The following is a 17135-nucleotide window of genomic DNA, read 5'->3' as shown; positions in this document are numbered from 1 at the left end:
AAATATTCTATGTTCTCCTCTTCGCGGCAGAGGTTCGCAGTCCTTTCGGAGTGCCTATCCTGAACGTATGTAACTAGCACACGGTTACAACTTACTGGCGATAAAATAAATTCCTAAAACTATACATTACTTTCGAATCTTCCTGCTGATTGTGCTCAAAATCCCCCCAAAAATTAATTAAATCCACAACGACTAACTATGATACCTTAAATCTTATTTAATTTATTAGAACTAAAAGAACATCTCGTATGACACACTCGCTTATTCGTAAAACGTATTTAAGGGATCATGGTGGAAGCACGCGAGGAATGGTATTCATGCCCTGCTCCAGTCTCTGGAAAGTACCAGAGGCTCGTAAGATGGGATAAGATTGAACTGCAGCAGGTAGCAGGTGCATCTCTCCAAACGCGCAGTTGGCGAAAGAGTAAAAAAAAAAATCGGTAGTTTCATTTCACTTTTATGGGCTTCGCAGCGTCGAAGATTTCATCATCGTGGATACAAGGGCCAAAGGGACGAAGGGAGGCTGGGACGGGGGTCGAGGATCGGTTGAGTGGAAAGCTCTTTTCCACGTAAAAGATTAAGTTCGTGTGTATGAAACGTCGTTTCTCTGAACTTCCGCTTATACTTTTCGATGATACAAATTAAACATCGAAGAATCAATTTTTATTGATTCTAATAATCATTTTAAGTAAAAAAAAAGTTTACAGTAGGCTTTACAAAAGATTTTAATATTTGATTGCATTATAATGTAGCAATATTTCAATATTGTATTAATCGCCACATAAATTATTTTGGGAAACTATAGTTAGCTGTATTCATCTATAATTATTAGAACGAATAAATGTAACATTTGGAAATATTAGCTCATCCCATAAATTCGTACTGCAGACTGTGCCAATATTTAATAAAGAGAAACTACAGGAATTTTATAGTGATGTAATGACTACCTCATAAAGGTGGGAGGATATTGTAAAATGAGAAAGATCACCTTTTTTTTATCACTCTTGAGGTTATGTTTCACATATTAATTTGAGTAGCAAAAATATAAGTGGCATGAACTTTTAGAACGATCTAATAGAAAAAATTAAGAAGATATTATTTTTTAATTATTAAAGAAGGTTTCCGATGGTGTACTATTTGTTTGAATAATACTCACTCACGAGTAATTTTTATAATTAAAATCTGCCGCTCTCCCATATATTTATATAGCGATCTACAAAACGTCACAGGAGAAACTAAAATTCTTTTTTAAACTTTCTTTCTTCAGCACGTCTGGGACGGAAACGCTTGTTTCTTTCGAAACGATCCATGAGTCCTAATGCAAATTTTACGTGTGTTCTCTGCGATGGTAACACCAAATGAAAATTATTTTGGAACGTACACGGATCACGTATCGGGAACAGTAAAAGCACCAGCGGGGAAATTCATTCGATTCAGAATTGGAATTTTCTTTGGATTCTCGAGTCGGGGAACGGTCAATTGGAAGGCAACATAGAAGAAAGGCGCATGTAAATTCGTTTTAAACGCATCGTCCGAATCACCGTCAGCTCTTGCCACGACCCAGAATTTACATAGAAACTCGGCGTTAAGTCAATTCCCGGGAGCACGATTCCTGCGATCGAACGGGGAAAAACCTTTGGCGATCTCCTTTTTGAGAGCCGCCTATAAAGAAGAAGAAATAAGACCGTCTAGGAGATCCTTACAGATGTTACGCGAAGCCCTTGGGGAATTCGAATTGCGTGGAAAGTTAGCTTTGTTAAGCGCTACGTGTGTGCGAAAGTACAACAAAAGGCGCTTTGGAATTTTGCTTCTTAACACGTTCAGTGGCAAACCGTTTTTTATGTTTTGACTGAACATTGTGTTAGGATCGTAGGATTGATTGGAATCCGTGGAACGAGCAGGATAATACAGTAGTCAACCTTCTGTGGCCTTAGTCCTTGGTAAACTTCTTGAGATATGACGTAAATACAGAATGGAATGCGTTTGTTGTGCTTGTTGTACCGAGTAACCTGTAAACGTCGCTGCTGTCGTGCGACGGTGGCGCCTCTTACGACGGCGCACAATGGTTTATTTTGCGAAAAACCTAGGAAAAATTGAATTTTTGAAGTACGCGAAATCAGTAAACTGCCATAGTGTATTTATTATACATGTAACAATGCAACAAAAACCATTTATGTTCTTTAAATATAATGATTATTTTCTAAGATATAGCTCTTCAAAGTTGACGATTTTTCTCATCCCCTTAATATTCAGATTGTGCTGCGCATCGGCGGTGATACAATCTACAACTGTAATCTTATTTAATAATATATTCCGTATATATTTGTTATTTATTTAATAATATATTCCTTATATATTCCTTTGTTACTCAGTGATAGTGTAGCTTTATATTACTGACAAAATTTAAAAAATCAATAGTTCCGGAAATTAGCCCGTTTAAACAGACAGACAAACAACAATTCCTCAAAAGCGTGTTTGTGTACATTTGGCTCGAGTCGAGCGTCGAACGTAGAAAAGGACAGAAAGTGAAAGAGAAAGAGGTCCGAGGAAAAAAAGCATTCGGCAGAAGCGTAAAGGTGAGGTCCCATGTATGTAAGTTCGAGCGGCGAGCACGAGCCACGTCCACTTGAAAGTGTCAACTCGTCGCGTAGGAGGGTCTGATGGACCCATGCGAGCTGGCACAACGAGCCGCGAACACCTAAACGAGCACGAAATCTCGAAAAAGACCACGCGCCACCATCGCAACGGGCGGTCGACAAGGGGATGTCATAAAGAATTGAAAATACCAACCTCGACAATTTTTATCGGAACTTTGCGGAAGTAACTTCTATCGATTCCTGATGCTTCTACGATCAAAATGATATCTCACATCACGTAAATCGGACTATTTTTAACGGAATTAACGATAGGACCTCACCTTAATACCATCATAAACGATTGTTAAGGTGAGGTCCCATCTATGTTATGCTCGTGCTCGAGCAATAAATTATCCGTGCTCGCCGGATTTTGTTCGAAAATCCGTTCCTACTAGCAACCAAAAGGTCGTTGAATGCGACGATAAACGGATTGGAACCACTTGAAAGGCTCGATTTTTACGAGCGTTTGGGTCTCGGCCCATGGTCTAGGCTCGCGAGCACGGGGACTATTCCACGCGAGCATGGATCGAACGCTAAAAAAAATCGACCCTTTCGAGTGGTTCGAAGCGAGACCCCCAATACTTCTTTTCACCAAGACCGTAGGCGCCTACCTGGGTTCGCTCAAAGGTCTGGGGTCAAACGGGCGATCGACTCATCAGTTTTTGATAAAATCGAATTCTTTATTCTTCATCGTATCAACGTGAACGCGATGCCATTGGATTCTTGGTGTTCTCCCGATTAAAATATCTCACGTCGCGTAAATCGAACTATTTTTAACGAAATAACTTTTCAATTATGCAATCAGATTTTGCATATAATTTTGTTAAAAATATTCCGATTTACGTGATGTGAGATATCATTTTGATCGTAGAAGCATCAGGAATCAATTGAAGTTACTTCCGCAAAGTTCCGATAAAAATTGTCGAGGTTGGTATTTTTAATTCTTTATGACATCCCCTTGTTGACCGCCCGTTGCGATGATGGTACGTGGCCTTTTCGGGATTCCGTGCTCGTATAGATGTTCGCGGCTCGTTGCGCCAGCTCGCATGGGTCCATCATACCCTGCTGCGCGACGAGTTGACACTTTCAAGTGGACGTCAGAGATGGGCAAAATCTTTATCTAAATAAATATTAATTTATGCCAATTAAGATTTCATGAATGTTCAAATTTGACTAAGTTCAATATTAAGATATTCAATTAATTGTCTTCCTAATCATGTTAATATAATAAATGTTCCTGTAATTAGTCAAAATAAACTTTGGTTTAATGGACAAAATATACATGTCCCAATTTTATAATATTCAAATATAGGTAAACTTACTAAAATTGAAATTGAAATAAATAATATCAATTTAAGAAATTTATAAATTTTTCTACATGGGAAGATCCTGAAATCATCTCGATCGGTTACTCATTGCCGAGTCGTAGCAAACAATAAGAATTTTGCAATAACAATATTTATAAACATTTAAAAAGTACACGTCTATATGCACAAGTATACACTTCCTTACTTCTGTATAATTATGTATAACTATACTTTACAACCGCCGACTAAACAGTAAATACCGCTTGAAAAGTTATTCGACCCGTATTCAATAATTTCGGATAAAGATAAAAGTACGAAAGTTATCCCACGCGACGAGTGAAACTTCAGTTAAAGATAAAAATGCGAAAATAACCTACAGATGAATATCTCTGGAGAGAAACTAGGTAACTCTAGCCGTCGAATAAAGATACAAACGCGGAAAAGTATCTTAGGGTTGAAACTCTCGGGGAGAAACCAGGCAACTCTAGCCGTCGAATAAAGATACAAATGCGGAAAAGTATCTTAGGGTTGAAACTCTCGGGTAGAAACCAGGTATCTCTAGCGGTCAGTTAAAGTTAAAAATGGGAAAACTACCCAACGAGTGAAACTCTCTGCAGTTAACGCAGGTATCTTTAGCCTTCGAATAAAAATAATTTAAGTTATCTTTATCCTTTGAGTACATTTACTTCGAATACATTTTTTTATTCGGCAGTCATCGAATAAAGATAAAGTTATGTATCTTTATTCGATTTTCTATTTAAATAATTTTTTTATCTAAATAATGCCCATCTCTGGTGGACGTTGCTTGTGCTCGCCGTCCAAACTTACATACATGGGACCTCACCTTTACACTGCTCGCTCGGTGAGCGTCAAGGGGGAATTCACCAGATAGTCATCTTGCACTTATCCAATCAATCCTGTCTTGCAATAATCCAGTTTTTACTGTATTTCAAAATCACAAACAGACACATCAATTTTATTTATATAGATTGAAGGATAGAAATAATTTCTACTTCCAATAATACGAATTAGAAAGTCAAAATTGTGAATTAAAATTCTCCTCCTCTATCCTTTTACAATCCAGATGGAACATTTTTTTAGTTAGTATTATACCCCACTGAAAAATATCACCACTCGATTTTCTGAAACATTAGCTACAACTATTATTATACATTTTATAGAAAAATATTTAAAATGTTAAAAATGTTCAGAATAAATGACAGCTGCGAACAAACTAAAAAGAAGAAAATATGAAGGTTGTTTCACTATCCTAAATAATTATAAATAATTTTGATGTAAATGTTACAGAAGCCATAACACAGAGACACGGTCCGATTAATAATTCACGACGCACAACACGGAAACGTACTTTTGAAAATCAACAGAACGCTGTTGCTAAACTGTACGATCGCTTGTACGTGACCCTTTGCGATACTCCGCGAACGCGTGCAATAATCGATACATCAAAGCAACATGTACAGCTCGTTAACAAGCTTTCCATCATTTCAACGGCACTCCAGCTACACCAGTACTTCGTGAAGTCATCTAATACGCGTGAAAAATGGAAACTGTGTCATAATTACGCGCGATTATTATGCCCTGACTTTTCCATGTCCTATAGAATTGCACAATCACAAAAACGACACCAAGTAGAGGTTCTCCATCTTATTTCTAATTGAAGTGGATTAAGTTAAATATCCTGACACACTAAAATATCTCGAACCTTGGAAAATAAACGAAGAAATAAATATTATTGCATGCGTGCTTAATATTATTCTCAATATTATATATAACAATAATTTAGAGGCTATAGATAGATTGTCACGACCCAGCGTGAAAATTTGTAACGATTTGTGAAGAAAATAGAAATATCAACAATTTATATTCCTGTTGGAAAGGGTAACCCTGACTAACAGGAGTAAAGGCTGCACTTTGCTTTGGCGGACCTAAAATTTTTAAGTTTCTTTTACGTAATCCTGTAGATTTTGTCGCGAGAAATCCGGGAATGCTAGTTTTAAAGCAAGGAATCTACTAGTTTAGAAGTTATGAGCAATTAAACGTGGAATTTTACCGTATTTGACTGACACTTTCGACGCCATGTTGTCTTGTAGCTATACCCTCCGTCGGTAAAACAGATTCTCGGTGGTGACGGACTACGTTATGTACTACTTTTATATTGTTGTTTATACTTTTACTTTCATATGATGACCAGAATATTACATCAATCAATTCATTTGTGTTTGTTTTAACCTTTTACGTTATATTTTGTCATAATAATTCAGCTCGAAGGAATGTTTCCCCCTAAAAACAAGCAATTAATTTGAAATGGAATGCATAAATTAAAAAGCAAAGATAAAAGACGATACTATCTCCGAGCTAATTAGCTACAGCTGCAAGGTACCAGTTGCACTTTTCAAAAATTAAATTCTATTCTCAACAAGTCACGTAACCTCTTCGTTTGTAAATTAACAGCCTCGAGGAATGTTTCTTTTAATGAATTAAAAATCAAAGATCCATGTCCGAGAATAACGTATAAAATCATTCACAGCTGAATGTCGTCTTCGAAAAGAATTTTAACAAAAGACTATTATTTTGAAGATCACGCGTTAATCGCTCCAATACAAAATGACGACCCATCTGTGAAAGATTGAACAAATCGCCTTTTTCCCACGAATTAACTATCTATGGGCTCGTATAAATTTCAGGCCGCGTTCTAATATATCAAAATTTCATCAAATAATTTTAGTTTTCTCACAAGGTTACAAATTTGTCTTAGTTATACACGGTGTCCCAGGATTAGTGTAAGAAACGGAAACGGGGGATAGCTGAGACGATTCTGAACCATGATTTCCTTTGCGAAAATGTTGTTCGAGGCTTCGTTTTTGAATTATTAACGAAAAACCACGGATCAATCACAGTGCCCGAGTAGCGCGCGCCCAATCGCGGGAGGCTGGCCCAATGGCTGGCCGGAGCGTTCTGATTCGAGCCAGCTGCTGAGCGCGCGCTACTCGGGTGCTGATTGGTCGATAGTTTTTCGTGAATAATTAAAAAACGGAGCCTCGGACAACATTTTCGCAAAGGAAATTATAGTTTAGAATCGTTTCAGCTACCTCCCGTTCCCGTTTCTTACATTAATTCTGGAACTTATAATGTTTCTGATAACCAATAACAATATTAATGACGATTAGCAGCACCACCAACCTAAATTATCAAAGTAAATGCCTTGCGAGTTGTTCGCAGAACAAATATTCGGTTTAGAGGTGTAACGCGAAACATTTGTCCTCCGAATTCTATATCTGTTCTAATATAAATAGCGTGACACAAATTTCTTTCCGAATGAAAGAGAGAAGAAGGAACTCGTCTGGCTTATCTTCCTGTAACAAAGGGCAGACATTTCCAAAGAGTTCTACGGATGCAGAATTGATCACTCGTTAGAGCAGTGTTGGGCGAGCTGAAATGGCAGTTCCAACGTCTGCGATGTAAAGGGGTGTTTGAGGATAAAGACGAACGAAGGGATCCTTCTCCTTATTAATAGTCAACCATTCTGTAGCTACTACAACGGGCGAGCTGAATGCTTAAAAACATCTCCGATTCCAGCAGACGTGGCTAAAGGAATACCAGCGCGATTTGCATCCCCGGCCGTGTAAATTAGAGCTCATTTGATCCCAGCATTTACGAAACGAAGACGCATTAATTAATACAGAATTACGTCATCCTTTGATCATAATCTTCTTGCCTCTGTGATTAATTTCCCGTTAAGCTGCCCTTGCGAACACTGCGGGTCGATTGATCGGTGTGACGGATACTTTCGAAGTCGAGCATCAATGATTAATTAGTCGCGTATAGATCATTAGATCGTTGAAATTATGAGAGTAGTATTAATCACCTGTGTTCGAGTGTCTGAGTTTCAGTTTCAGTGTTTGAGTTTCTTCCGTTATACGAAAGATCGGATCAATTATTGAAGTTATCAGCAACTGTGCAATTATTAATGATGATTTAATGTACTTTTGATAAAATTATTAACACGTTGGTTGCCACGTGAATCAGGGGTGGGTGACAGGACTTTTCGCTAAGGAGTTAAAAATATTAAATTAGTAGGTGAGGTAATACAAATAATTAACAAATGAAATACTACGACGAATGTAGAATTATTTAATCTTCAACAGTCTCGAGACAAGTTTTAATTTGACGGCCAACGTGCTAATAAGAAATTCAAAATTTATGTGTTTGTAATTTCTATAATATACAACTTCTGCTATTTTTGATTAATTAGGATAAAATTTTGCGTAGTCGTTCTTGATGGTTAGACGTAAAGTATAAACTACACTAACGATCAAAACTTAGGACCAAATTTTTAAACGGTTCAAAAACATGGAAGTTTTCAACCGATTGGAATTAAACTCCATGAGGACAAGTTTTGTAGTGTCCTCTGGGCGTGTGTAAAGTTACATGGGCGAGAGTTGATGCGAAGGGGTTAATTCACCCCCCTCCCCTAAAGGGAAGGTGTAAAAAAACGCCTCCTTGAAACAGGCCAGGGATGACGGAAGGGGTTGAAAAATTCAAAAAAAACCTTTGAGACGACTCTTCTTGATGCCCTCTACAAAATGCACCCCTTGAAATCCCTCTCGGAGAAACCCACCCTCCACAAACCCCCGCCACTTCTAAAATCCACAATTTTTGGACGACGGTCTCGATTTTGGACTCAATGCATTCTCTGGACTCCTCTGATCCAGAAAATGTCTTCACCCATACCGTGCACGCCATAGGCACCCTTGGGGAGGGTGGGTGGAACAGCTCTCAAATTTTTAACCTCTTTCGTAAGGGAGCACTTCTACACATCGGAGGGCGATGAAATACACCGTGTTTGTTCTCGATATATTAAGGATGAATGCCGAAAAGGTCACGTTTCAAATACTGCCCCGGAAGCTGAATGGAGGGGGGCAGAGGTAGGGGTGGTCCACCCCCAAGTGTAAGAGTTGGAACGTTGTCACGTTGCGTGGATTACATGTCCAATAGTCTAGGGCATCGGGGCGGCACAGTTTTGAAGTCTTTCTTCAGCGTGAATAGCAATAAAATAAGAAAATGTCGATTTTTTTGGAAAACTCACCTCCAACTTCAGACCCGACTGTGGGGTGAACGAGTAACCTCACGTCAACGCCGTACGTGAATTCGGACGCGAGAATGCTTCATTAACAGATCCCCAAAAAATAAGATTTTTTTATTACGCATTCAGAAGCGGAGCGAGGGCCTGCACCCGTACGTGGTCAGACCAGACCGGACCCCAATTTAACGTGGGCTGACCACGTACGGGCGCAGCTCACTCCACTTCTGCATGCCGGCTCCGTTCGGCCCACTTGCTACTCTTTCAAATCTGCTCCGATTGTACCACGGAAGCGTGATTCAAAAAATTTGATTTTCTAAAGACCCGCTAATAAAGCATTCGCGCGTCCGGATCCATGAACGGCGTTGGCATGGGATTACTCCTTCACCCTGCAGATGAGCCTGAAGTTGGAAGCAAATTTTTAAAAAAATCGACATTTTCAAATTTTATTGCCATTTACGCGGGAAAAAGACATCAAAACTGTGTCGCCCCGATGCCCTAGACTATTAGACATGTAACCCACGCAACGTGACAACGTTCCAACCCTTACACTTGGGGGTGGACCACCCCTATCCCTGCCCCCTTCCATTCAGCTTCGAGGGCAGTTTTTGAAACGGGACCTTTTCGGCATTCATCCTTAACATATCGAGAACAAACATGGTGTATTTCATCGCCCTCCGATGTGTGGAAGTGCTCCCTTACGAAAGGGGTTGAAAATTTGAGAGCTGTTCCTCCCACCCTCCCCAAGGGCGGCTATGGCGTGCACGGTATGGGTGATGGCATTTTCTGGATCAGGGGAGTCCAGAGAATGCGTAGAGTCCGTAACATAATTTTTTGAAAAAAAAATTTAACCGACTTCAAAAAAGTTACAGTGAAAAGTATAAAATAATTTCTAGTCAATTTATAAGAATACGCACTAGCTCAAGATATAATTGCTTAAAAGTATGGGAAAGTGCAGTGAAAAGTGTGAAATAATTTCTATTTAAACTGCATTGTTATTCACCATCATTTGATGAATTTGGTTAAATTATTAAATACATCATATTAAATGCAATGCACCTTTTTCGGAGACGGCGCAGATGTAAAAACTTTTTAATTCCAGTTTGGGTTAGCTTTTGGTAGATGCGGCAGTATTGAATGCTGTCAATGTATATGTGTTTATTTTCTATGTGGAATTAATAGTTAATGTATATAGTATGTACACGGAAATATAGTTTGAGTAGATTTGGAGCTTTTTTGGAGGGGAGGGGCGTCAATATTGATTACTGCTAATGTATAAACTCTCCGCATGGAAATACTGTATGAATAGGTTTGGGATAGTATTTGGTGGGTGCAGCGATATTGAATAGAGTTAATGAATGTGATGTCTAAAGCGGATATAGTAATAGCAATAATTAAAAGCCATATTTTTTGTTTCTCCGACAGAAAGTTAAACCAAGTTTAGCAATTTTTAATATACTTAATTCTAAATTTTGCGTCGCCTCCGAAAAAGGTGCATTGCATTTAATATGATGTATTTAATAATTTAACCAAATTCATCAAACGATGGCGAATAACAATGCAGTATAAATAGAAATTATTTCACACTTTTCACTGCATTTCCCATACTTTTACACAATTATATCTAGAGCTAGTGCGTATTCATATACATTAACTAGAAATTATTTCATACTTTTCATTGCATTTTCCCATACTTTTAAGCAATTATATTTAGAGCTAGTGTGTATTCATATAAACTAACTAGAAATTATTTCATACTTTTCACTGTAACTTTTTTGAAGTCGGTTACATTTTTTGTCCAAAAAATTATTTTATTTCATTTTTTTTAGTGGCAATCTGTAACCAATAGGTTTCATGCAATAACAATAGTTATGAGCAATATACAGGATGACCTAAAAACGTTGGAGGTCCTTGAAAAGACTTGTTCCGCGGGGAAGGGGGGGGGGTTGAAACAATTTTTCCTTAGCGAAAATGTTGCTCGAGGCTTGGTAAAGAGATATTCCAGAAACAGAAACTCCTGACTAATCAGAGCGCGAGTATGCCGGATGATCGGTTGCGGAGCCTATGCTACCGCAGGCGCTCCACTGGCATACTCACGCTCTGATTGGTTGTGGGTTTTTGTCAATATCTTCTTAACGCAGTCTTGAACATTTTCGTTAAGAAAAAATTATTTCAACCCCCCCCCCCCCCCGGAAACACCCCATTCAAGGACATCCAACATTTTTTGGATACCCTGTATAACTGCAAATGGGATTATCTGGAATACATGTGCAACTACATATGAAAGGATTGATTGCGTTTGGTAAATTCCTTGTCGAGCTACACCAGAGCGTAGCAATTTTGCACCAACAATGATTTTAAACAATGGTAGTGTCCATAAATTTTTGCACCTGGGAATATCACGAATTCAATCTATTATGAAATGCGGAAGGTTCCATCGCGCTCGGTAATTTCCTTACCGAGTTACATCATATAATAGGAATTTTGCGATAACAATAGTTATAAACAATACAGAAATCCATAAATTTTTGCATCTGTGATCATTGCGAAAACCTCTCCGGCAGCAAAATGTAAGGGGTTTCATCGATTTCCGGCTACACACACGTGAAATAGTACGCTTTTTGCGATAAAAAGTGGTATAAAGTGGTAAAAAACAAAATAAGGACAAATGTCTTGTTATGGGACCAAATGGCAAATGCTCTTCCAGATGCAAGAAGTTTCAATCTGATTGGTCCATCCGTCTCGGAGTAAGAAGCAAGACAAAAATTTTCAGTTTTAAAAAAAAACAGGTAAAGAATGACAAATCACAAAATGTTTCTTTTACGCGACCAACAGGGAGAAATATTCGACAAGATGCAAGAGGTTTCACTTCGATTCATCAAGCCATCTTGATGTAATCGTCAAGCATACCTAAAAATCGCGGTATTTTGGTAAAAATACGGGTAAAAAATGACAAATCGCAAAAAGTTTTGATAATGGGACCACGAGGGGGGGGGGGCATCCTCTACAAGATGCAACAGGATTCATTCTGATTGATCAAGCCATCTCGCCGTAATCGGTGAACATACCTTAAAAAAAAAAAAAAAAAAAAAAAAAAACATGTCGAATTGAGTAACCTCCTCCTTTTCGAAGTCGGTTAAAAATCGAGACCGTCGGCCAAAAATTGTGGATTTTAGAGGAAATGGGTGGTTGTGGGGGGTGGCTTTTTCCGAGTGGAATTTCAAGGGTTGCATTTTGTAGAGTCGCCCCAAAGGTTTTTTTGAATTTTTCAACCCCTTCCGTCATCCCTGGCCTGTTTCAAAGAGGCGTTTTTCTACACCCCCCCTTTTAGGGGAGGTGAATTAACCCCTTCGCATCAACCCTCGCCCATGTAACTTTACACACGCCCAGGGGGCACTATAAAACTACTCCTCGTGGAGTTTAATTCCAATCGGTTGAAAACTTCCATGTTTTTGTACCGTTTCAAAATTTGTCCGCTAAGTTTTGATCGTTAGTGTATATAATTTGCAGAAATAATGGTTGCGATTACTGTTGTAAATTAGAGTCCAGAAATTCTAAGAGGCGTACAGGTGTGACCTTTAAAAAATATCAGCTTATAGGGAATGATGAGACGGATTTTTTTTATAGTTAGAGTTTATTTATAGGACGTTTAGTTTCAAAAATAAAAATTTAAAACTTAAAAGTCCGTTTTCCTGAAATCTTGTAGTGGCCTGATTCTGTTGCTGTTGTCTTAAAGAAAAATAGAAACCAGACTCAAACAAATGAATTAAAAAAAAATCACCTTATAGAGAACAACAAAACGAAACTTTTTTATATTTACAGTTCATTCGTAGGACGTTTAGTTTCAAGTATAAAAATTGAAAACGTAGAAGATCTTTTTCCTAAAATTCAATTTCTCCAACAAACTTCTGACCTTTCAATTTTTATTTTCGAAACTAATCATCCTATGAATAAACTGTAAATACAAAAAAGTTTCGACTCATCATCCCTTATAAGCTGATATTTTTTAAATATTCATTTAATGAATAAAAATATTTCTCTGAGCCCATTTCTCAAGTGCGTAAATACACGCCCTTCGCAGTCAAAGAATTAATAGAAAATTATTTGAAACTAAAGTAATTCCTGCTAAGAATTAATTAAGAACGACTAGGATTCCGTCGGTTTTTACAAACGATTGTGGGAATATCCTCCGTGAATATCGATTCGCAGCGGACAGGACGAAGAATTTTCGTTTGCACAGATTGACAAGGTATGACCGATTGTGATGCATCGCTTTTATTCGCCAAAAGAGATGGAACGCATATCGACTTCCTTTCGCGGAGAACACCAAATTGATTTTCAAGTTTGCGCGATGTTTTGTACAGGGTGTTTCATATTTTCCGTCATGCTTTTTTTGCAGTACCGAGCCAAGGTAATTTCTATATTATTTTTGTTCTCTGCGATCGCTATGCTGTGCGTTGTCTTAACGTGGATCACAAAATAAACCTAGATGGTTTTCCATGTAACTACAATGTGTATCTTCCCAGTTAATATATCTTCAATTTCGGTCGCTGTTTGCATAGCAAGGTAAATACGAACGTCTTCTGTGCCACTATCTGTATGATGCTTAATTATTTAAGAAAATCAGAGGGTACATTGAAGACTCCGCTAAATAAAAAGTCGTAAAAAAATTAGTGGTACAGTTTGATTCTTGCAAAACTATGCAATTTAAACAAAAAATGGTTTTCTTTCATGGATACATAAATGGAGTGTCAGGAATATTAGGTGGTAAAATTAACTTCGATTATTATAACAAAATAAATTATTGTACCTCATAAAGATTGAAATATTGTTATGTAATCACCTAAATGTGAAAATATACAATTATGTCATTTGAAGTTATACTTCCATTTTAATTATATTAGCTGAGATATTATTATCTAATCACACAAATGTGAAAACATACAATTATACTATTTTAAGTTATACTTCAATTTCAATTATACTAGCTGCGTTATTATTATCTAATCACCCAAATATGAAAACATTCAATTGTCCCACTTCACCCCTTTGATTCTGCATAATTCGGCAACCTTGTAATTGAACAAGGGTTCCGTACGCATAACTCACTGCTACGATTGATTGCACAGCGTAGACTATGTCCCTTAAGGTGCCGAACACCTTTGTCATCGCGCATGTCGTTGACCACTCCATATATTGAAGCAAACTTTTAGAATATTAAGCAACATCTACGCTCGGAATTCGTATCTCGCAACAAAACGACATAACCGCGCCTTTCGATAACCGAAACACTTTTGCATATCGAGTGTTTTCACGAGTAATGTTGAATCAATTGGAGAAAACAAATATTTCAGGATTCCCAGCCTATAACCAACACGATGTCGCATGTTGCCATATTTATTTTTCCTTTACTTTTATTTTTAACTAAATATGCATTGAAGTTCCGTTATGAATGCTTAAAGAAAGATATATTTATTGCTAAGGGAATACAATAATATAATTAACACCAGAAGTGCTCGAATGATCATTTGAATAATGGTTTATTCAAATCTTATTATCAAATATTAAAAAAATATTGATCCGAATGAGTACTGGAATAAAGATTTATTCGAATAAGTGTAACATTTGAATAAAAATTTGTATAAAGATTTATACGAAGAAGTATTCATGTAAGATTTATTCTTAATGATTTAATCATCAATAAGTAAATATTGGCAAATGTGAATAAAGATGTAGTCGAATAAACTTTCGTTAAGCTCACAACTGACCTTGATTCATGAGAGACCACTGAGTTTTTAGCCGTTTACCTATACGTACCTGTCCTTGCTTCAAGCATACTACGAAAAATTTTGTTTCGCGCAACCCAGTTGTTTACATCGTCCAAGGATCCCTTGAACGTGAAACTACGTCGTCACGTGTTCATCCCGTAACCTAGGGTCGCATAATTTCTTATCCGCTTCCAGGAAGCAACATCGAATAAAATTCACTCATAAACAAATTTCCCAAACGATCCAACAAAGCAACATCGTCACTAAATGATCAAATATCACGTGCTAACGTTCCTTTAAATATCAACACATTCCTAACTGAATAATTCATCCCCTGTAAAGCTTAATCGAAAACCAATTTACCATTGATTTGCTATCAATCTTAAATTACAACAGACATCTTAAATTTACAACTACAGACATAAAATCAATAAAACGTAGAACTACGCAAGACGAAATCCGCTGAAAGAATAATCATTCTCGGTGTTGTAACCACGACGTAATCATCTTTCGCGGAAAGCTCTCCGTTATTATTTACGTCCAAAACGTTCCGCTCGAATATCCTCTGTCAACGCGAAATTCCCCGTGTTCGTCGAGCATAGAGTACACTATTTCAGCGCCAACGACGTGTCATTTCCTTCGTCGCTGCTATAATCGCTATTGATTTCTTCGCGGGTCAGGCTCATAACGGAAAACCTTCCGAGCGGACCGACGTGATGCAATTCCGAACGAAAATAGACAGAATAGATTTCGTAAAGAACATTACAATTAGTGGCTCTTCTGTTATCTAAAAAATAGTAAGATGACACAGGTACACACCGAGGTCGAGCACGTGGAAGCAGCTCCGAAGGGACGCAAACCAAACACCAGCCAGGACCTCGGGACACTAATCACTCGTTGAATACACGCGGATCCTTAAGACGACCACTTTCATTAACCACCACAAAAAGACCTCGCAATTTACCCTCGATTGCCTCTGAAATTTTTCAAAACCCGTGAAAACACGTGAAAGATCGCACAAACTAGTTTCCTCGATGATCTTCGAGACCCAATCGATGAGCAATCCATCAGCCAGTGAATTCCTCCAGGAGAAACTCTCTCCCAATTAAATTACTCCCAATGATCGAAGAATCTCAAGATCAACGAATCTCAAGATCTTCTCGATCTCCGAAAGGCTCCTCCGATCGAATAAGAAGTCGATGAATCGATAGATCGATCCAGGGGCGCGGGAATCGTTTACCGAGCCCGTACACAACTATCCTCTTGGCCGAGGGAACCGCGAACGTTGCTCGATATTCGCGACGTTTATCGAGGCAATGAATAACACGGGGTTCGATCGGGCAGACTCAAAAGGACGATTTAGTGAGGCAAGATAAAGGCGCGTGCGGCACGGACGCGGAACGTGAGTGCCGCTTCGAATGCCGACTGATCCCGCAGGCTGGCGGAGCGCGCAGGCCCTCCCGAACATCCCACATCGGGCTCTGGCCTCTGAGTCTGGCGGACAAGTACCTGTCGTGCCAACGGGAAACGCGTCACTCCGTGACCCAACGCATTTCGGGGCTTTCTTCCGCCGCCGACTCGGATCCGTTTGTCGATTCGGGGATTACGACGCTACTGGTGTTGCGTTAACCCTTTGCCTTACTCGCGGTTACGTCATAGGGTAAAAAATGTGCATTACTAGCACGTGATTCGATGTAAACAGCACGTGTGGCACGCTCGTGGTTTGTTGATGTGACTCGTGGTAGATAGTTACATCTATGACCTTACACTACTAGAGTTAAAAGTCTAGTGGTATTATATTAGGTTGTCCCAAAAGTTTCTTACGTTTTATTAATAAGTAATACATACACAATATTTTATGTCTAATGTTACATTATTGAATTGTGTACGATTCATTTTGCTCCGTTACTATTACAACATCAACATCTAAGAAATTAGATTGTCCATTTATATCTAGAGACGGGGTAGCGTCTCGACGCCAAGTACATGAAAAAATAGCCTCCCCGTATATGCCAGGCGCTGGCGCTACCGCGTATCTTTTACTCGAAAAAACGCGATTCCAACCTAACCCGAAACTTCTGTCATTAATATCTCGTCACGCCTGCTGTATTTTCTAAATCTAAAGGCATTTTTATAATGTAAATCGCACATAAGCTTTGGAATAAAACCAAAATCAATAAAATCGGTCCACGAACGACAGATATATCGTAATATCATATCATGAATGTGTCAAAAACTGCAGCATTTTTCTTTTCCTTTGACAAGGAATTTTTCGTCAACACTTAACCAATAGAAGCTAAGGCCGTTCGTCTATTCGTCGACT

The 17135-nt window shown here is 38.4% G+C and overlaps 1 protein-coding gene across 2 annotated transcripts in view; it reads right to left on the bottom strand.

Annotated features, from left to right (window-relative positions):
• LOC128892957 (uncharacterized) overlaps nucleotides 1-16282 on the bottom strand; it is a 628453-nt gene extending 612171 nt beyond the window's left edge. For both annotated transcript variants that reach the window (XM_054153641.1, XM_054153642.1), the window contains exon 1: nucleotides 15632-16282. The gene's annotated coding sequence lies outside the window, so the exon portion shown is untranslated. The remainder of the gene's footprint in view (nucleotides 1-15631) is intronic.
• Nucleotides 16283-17135: the final 853 nt, after the last annotated feature.

Source organism: Hylaeus anthracinus, unplaced genomic scaffold (assembly GCF_026225885.1).
Source record: "Hylaeus anthracinus isolate JK02 unplaced genomic scaffold, UHH_iyHylAnth1.0_haploid 2, whole genome shotgun sequence".
Lineage (NCBI taxonomy): Eukaryota > Metazoa > Arthropoda > Insecta > Hymenoptera > Colletidae > Hylaeus > Hylaeus anthracinus.
This window is presented reverse-complemented; position numbering and strand designations above follow the sequence as displayed.